At 40.6% G+C, this 6,483-nt stretch overlaps 1 long non-coding RNA gene across 1 annotated transcript; it reads right to left on the bottom strand.

The window, feature by feature from the left end:
• Nucleotides 1-3,124: 3,124 nt before the first annotated feature.
• LOC113879987 lies at nt 3,125-4,733 on the bottom strand. Its single transcript, XR_003507555.1, has 3 exons — nt 4,452-4,733; nt 3,857-3,923; nt 3,125-3,163 (listed from the first exon to the last, which is right to left on the bottom strand). It is a non-coding gene; the product is annotated as an uncharacterized LOC113879987 (long non-coding RNA).
• Between the last annotated feature and the right edge of the window lie 1,750 nt (nt 4,734-6,483).

The raw sequence follows: 6,483 nt of genomic DNA, 5'->3' as shown, positions 1-6,483 counted from the left end.
AATTGAGCACTTTTCTATGTATGGGAAGATTTAAGAGCCTGGGCTCACTGAAATCATTCCTTTCATATGCATCTCAGCTATCTGGGGTCAGTATCCTGCATTTTTACATCCTGAATTCTTCGGGGCTCACCGTAGAAAGTGGCTGCAGACTGATGGCTGCTGGCTCGCAGGTATTGTTCTCTTTCCTGGTTGTCCTTAGGGCTCAGAAATTCACATTTGGAGGGCCAAAATCACTGATGACTGTGACACCCTTGTTTACTGATACTGCAAGAAATACTCCATTTCTCAGAATGCTAAAACTTGATGGTTTTAAAGCAGAGTTGCGTGGAGCTAAAGACCATGGTGCCCAGGTGTTACCATGAAGGCCAGACTGGGAGACAGGGAGGCAGACTGAGCTTCAACTACCACAGGTGTGCCTTTGTATATGTATATGTACATGTGTATTTGTGGTATAATATGTACATGTGCATACATTTAGGATGTGTGTGTATATGGTTACTTGTCCCCACATATGAAATGTACATAATATGCATGTGCATCTATGCATTTATATGAATATACATGTGTGCATGGAATGTACGTGTGTATACTGGGTTGATTTTCACCTGGAAACAACATTCTGATGCTTTAGAAACATAGTTTGAGACACACAGCTTTAACTACCTACTCATTGTAACAGAAAACAACAACTAAAAAAATACGAACACCTGAGCGTCAGAGAGATTAAATCTATAGGAAAACCAACATGAATATTTAGTGACAACTACTAACAAGTTTCCTCGCTGTGATTAAATGAATGTTCCCTGGATCTTCTCTCTTGAAAGCCAGGAGTAGGAACTCTTGAGGATAAGCATGAGTAATTGACACATTTCGGGCCTCAGGCTGGGATATGGCTGCTAGTCTGGGGCTCAGTAACTCAGAACTCTTGTCAGTCAGTAAGGAGTAACCACATGGCCATAGACCAGGTCAGAGTGCTGCGGCCTGATGCAGTGACTTTTCAGACATCCTCACTGGGGCAGGTGGGGGACTGTACTGCCTTCATTGCTGATCTCCAGCTAGCCTGGGAATCTCAGTGTCTGGGGGCTTGGTTGTAGAAAAACATCTTATCCTCTGGATAATTTTTATAATTTTGCTCATTAGTTTTCAGGCTGAGTTCAGTGGCCCCTGTAAACCCAGCCAGGATCCGCAACTTTACTCTTAAATAATGATCTTCTTGGGTTTCTAATGTGGTGCACTGTAAAGAGTTTGCCTGCCAATGCAGGAGACGCAGCTTCAATCCCTGAATCAGGAAGATCCCCTGGAGTAGGAAATGGCAATCCACTCCAGCATTCTTGCCTGGAAAGTTCCATGGACAGAGGAGCTGGCGGCTATAGTCCACAGGGTTGCAAAGAGTCAGATATCACTGATCAACTGAGCATGCACTCATACAGTGATCTTATTAAGAAACAGGTCCCATAGAACTAGCATAAGGATGTGCTGTGCTGTGCTGTGCTAAGTTGCTTTAGTCGTGTCTGACTTTTTTTGATGCTATGGACTACAGCCCGCCAGGCTCCTCTGGATAACAGAAGCCAGTATTTCAAAGCCAAGGTTTATATTTTTTTCCTCTCATGAAAATTTGTCTCTCACAACCCCCAAGAAAAGAGAAAAAAAAAAAGAAATAGAAATGAAAACATGTAACCAGCAATGAACACAGTTCTCTTACTTCAACTATGCCTAGGGTAACTTGATCTTTAGCTAGAAATGGCCAGTCTCATCTGGATTTGGGTTCAGAGAACCAAAAAGCAGGGGCCTCATGTTCGGGGGGAGGTGGGTAATCCTTGCCAAGGCCTGCTGTCCCATCCAAGGGAATGGAGATTCTGTTCTGTGTTACAGATTAGCACACGGAGCTCCTGATTTCACTTGATTCTTCTTAGATTGCAGCCTGCCAACTGGTGTCCATCAAGTGGCACTAAGGCAAGATGACATCCTTCAGGCTGTGGACAAAGAGAAGATGTCAGTAAAAAAAAAAAAAAAAAAGTGTTGTGGCTGTGGAGCCATCAGCCACTGCAGATGCCCCCCTCCCATGGTGAATCTGAGAATTCAGGATGGATAAAAACAGGATACTGACCCTGGATAGTTAAGATGCATATCAAAGGAACAATTTCAATGAATCCAGACTCTTACATATTCTCATACATAGAAAAGCACAAAAATCATTCACTTGAGATGTCTAGTTTAGTGTGTGTGCATGTGATTAGCAGTAATCTTTGGGTGTTACAGTATGTGTGCTTTTTTTTTTCACCAACAACTTCTATATAGCCCTTACCTTACCTCTTTGGAACAGTCCCTCAGAGCTATCTGAGAGGCTGCCTTCTTGGGCTGTAGTTTTCAGTAATGTCCTCAAATAAAATGTAATATGCAACTTTTAGGTTGTACATATTTTTCAGTTGACAAGACTCAAAGAGCAAACACAAAAGGCTAGTGCAGCCTTATTTCTTAGCAAATTACTAACAGAGATTTATGTTCTTTGCAAAAAGTTTATTTTAAAAAAGGCTTCTTCTAGTCCTAATCTGGAACAGACCTTTTTGTGTGACATAATGCATAAACCTTATCCTAGGAAGAAATTAGCATTGTGGATAAGTGGCTTAGCATTTTTACAAAAGACATTAATGGACTAAGAATTCTTCCAGAATACGACACAAATGAACATGTCTACAAAACAGAAACAGACTCACAGATACAGAGAACAAACTTGGAGGTGGGTGGGGGAGGTGGAGTGGGAAGTTGGGATTAGCTGATGCAAACTAGTATATAAATGATGGATAAAAAACAAGGTCCTACTGTATACCACAGGGAACTATATTCCATATCTTGTGATAAACCATAATGGCAAAGAATATGAAAAGAATACAGACACATATACATGTACACACACATGTATATACTAACTTGCTTCAGTTGTGTCCGACTCTTTGAAACCCTATGGACAGTGGCCCACCAGGCTCCTCTGTCCATGGGGTTCTCCAAGCAAGAAAATTGGAGTGGGTAGCCATTACCTTCTCCGGGGGATCTTCCTGGTGGATCTTCCTGGAGTATCTTCAGGGATTGAACTCACATCTCTTATATCTCCTGCATCGGCAGGCAGGTTCTTTACCACTGATGCCACCTTAACTGAATCACTTTGCTGTACAGCAGAAATTAACAAACATTGTAAATCAACTACACCTCAGTAAAATTCTTAAAAAAGAAATATTCTAGACATCAGCTGCAAACCTGCTCTGATCATGAGTTTTGAGAGGGGTTGACCATACTGACTGGGTTCCCAGGACTGTACAAAGACTCTACTCTGCCTTCGGCAGCTGTGCTGCTCCTTGCATCCACATCTGCAACCATTTAACATCATTTTCTATAAAATTTGCTACCCAAAAGCAGTCTTTGAATTGGCTTGTAGGAAGTCTTATCCCTTGTAGCATGCCTAACTAAAGTTATAAGAAACATACAATATAGTGTAGAGTGAGAGGAAGAAAGAGTAGATTACATTTTGCTTGATGATTTTGATTATTTGCAAATACCTATTATCTTCTTTGACAGTATCTTAAGGATCACTGGCATGATTTTAAGGGTGAGGAAGTGCAGGGTTAAGAAGGTTAAGTGATCTGCCATAAAGTTCATGACTAACAAAGAAAGGTTCAGGTTTTACTTAGACCCCCATTTGTTTTTAAATTGTGATATTTTGGAGTCTTTCCTTGTCACCAGATGTTCATTCAGAAGAATGCTTATAAATCACAATTGACTGCTGGTGTAGAAGGAACATACAGGATTATGGGGAATCAAACCTGCCCGGTGTATACAAACCTGCCCAGAACTCTCTCCTTACCCTTGAACCAAGGACAACCTGAGGAGGACAGACACCAGGCATCTCTGTACCTATGGACACACAGCACCTGCAAGACACGTGATATTGTAGGAATTTGAAAGAGAAAAGTAAAGATGCTTTTCCCAAAGCATCCTTTGTTTTCCACGGGTAGTCACCACCAGAGTACATCTGATTTGTCTTCTCTCCTCTCTCAGCAATCCCTCAATCTGCATTCTCCTTTATCCTTGGAGAAGAGAACATGACAAGGGTTGTAATTGAGCAGGACCCTATGAAGCCTCCCCAAAATAGATGCCCACACATATCCTTCACCTGTCTTTTATCTGTAGCAGGACTTTAGTCAAGGAATAAATTTAATCAAAGGAGTGAGAAAACGCAGAAAGACAGGATAATAACATGTTAGCTATTAAACTAAGTCAAAGATCTTTCTTAGTTCTTCCTCACGGACTATGGATAGTATTGTGAGCCATGTCCTTTGAGCTGTTTTGCAGATATTGAAACCTTCAGCAGGTGGAAGAAGTTAACTGCTGCCCACAAGAACATAGACCCCAGACCAGCTGGAACAAGGAGGTGGGTGATGCAGACTCTCAGTACTCACCACCAACCAGTCAGAAGAATGTCCAGGAGCTGATCACGCACTGCTCCTTGAACCATTACTGTAAGACTCCTCATTACCTCCTCCAGGGCAAAGCACATAGTCCTGAGGGCATTCCTTGTGGTCCCCTTTACCTGGCAAAATAATAAAGCTATTTCTTTCTACTTCACCCAACACTGTGTCTCTGAGATTTAATCCGGCACTGTTTTACAGAGACCAAATTTCAGCAACAGGGTTGCAGATGTTTTTACTCTTGTTGTTAGTAAATGTATTAATAGCACATCATTTCTGAATGTTTGGCTCTGGAAGTTCCAGAATAAGAGCTCAGTTACAAAACAGAGTCTTCCAAACATAATACTCTGAGAGATTGTTAACAGAAAGGAAAGACTTTGAGTCAGCCTTTTCAAGGCTTTTCAATTTGTGCTTTGAACTTTATAGCTGGGGTGGAGAGGAGTAAAATCTGCTAGGCAGGCAGAGTGAGCATATCTGATTTTCTTCTACAGACTTGGAAACTGAGAAGAAATGAACCAGCCTTTGGAGGCACAATGAAATTGCAATTCTCTGAGAACCAGTTTTGTATCCCCATCATTTGTGCGCAGGGAAAGGGTGACAGCAGCAAGAAGAGCCTTTAAGGACCTTGGTACTCAGGCTGGCCAACTCCATAGTAAGAATGCTGAATGAGGCAGAACTTCCTCAGAAAAGTGTTGAATCAGTGAATTTCAATGAAATGGCCCTCAGGGGCATAATATTTAGTGATTTCAGCCTGCATTATTTATTGACTTGTGGGGACTTTGTGGGCTTAACATTTATTAATATGGCACCAGGTCAGCTGAGAAAGTTGCAGCTACTGAGAAAGTTCCCCAGAAACACATTTTCATATTATCCATAGTGCACTTTGAGAACAGAACAGAAGCTCCAGTCTGTCTCTGGGGACAGATAGAAAGGGCCAGGTCTTCTCTTCTCCGAGAAAGTCAAATGGGACTAAAGAAAATTCACACTTACTTCATGTCTTTCTTGATGATCTTGTGATTCTTATTTTGTGCCTTCAAACACATTCAGGGCTGGGAAGCTGAAATCTCTGTCACCTAAGGCAGCTTTGGCCTCTAAAGGAGTCCATTCTGTCATCATTCATTTAATAATCAGGATAGTTGACATCAAATAAAGCTTTCAGCATTGAGAATAGAGGGCCAAGAACAAATACAATCCATGTACAAGGGGATTTGATAAGGGAGTCGATCTACAAATTAAATGAGGAACAATTTATTAATTTGCAGAACAAAAGGAAGACTCAATATTCAGAGTTGTTCCTTCCTATGTTACATTAGATACTACTTTAAGAAAGTGACAAATACAGAATGAACCACTCTCAGTGTTCTTCTTAAAAAGATTTTTAGAGATTTGCATCAGAGATTTCATTGAATCTCCTCAATTGTTAACATTTCTATAAATTTATATTGCTTAATAATGCAACATTCTAAAAAGGCCATTTAAGGGGTCAAGTAAGAAGGAAAGTTAAGAGTCATGAGAGTGGTCTTCTATTTAATTAGTTGAACGCACACATACACATATATATGCCAGAGCTAGCACAGTGTGTGACACACAGGAAATGGTAAATGTGTATTTGCTGTTATTCTCACATGTTAATGTGATTAATTTTTTTGGACCTCAAGTGCAAAAATATCATAGCTCAGGTCAGTGCCTTAGAGCAGAGCATTTCTTTTTTTTTTTTAATACTTTTATCCCCATTCCAAACCCCATTCCTTAGGCCCGCTTTAATGTGTGTTCCCATTTTAATCTGTGTTCTTCCCTTGTATGGGCTTTTTTAAAACATGTAGACCTAATTGTTCACATATATTTTAAGTTACATAAATGGCATTCTGCTGTATATCCCACTCATCTCCTTACTTTTCCCCTCAGATATGTGTCTTTACAATATCCTCATTGAAATGTGCATGTCTTGTCTCTAGCATGCATCTAACATATTTTAACACATCTATTACTGCATTTGTTGCTGATTAAACTGTGTCGCCCCCAA

This window comes from Bos indicus x Bos taurus, chromosome 21 (assembly GCF_003369695.1).
Source record: "Bos indicus x Bos taurus breed Angus x Brahman F1 hybrid chromosome 21, Bos_hybrid_MaternalHap_v2.0, whole genome shotgun sequence".
In the NCBI taxonomy this organism is placed as follows: Eukaryota; Metazoa; Chordata; class Mammalia; order Artiodactyla; family Bovidae; genus Bos; species Bos indicus x Bos taurus.
This window is presented reverse-complemented; position numbering and strand designations above follow the sequence as displayed.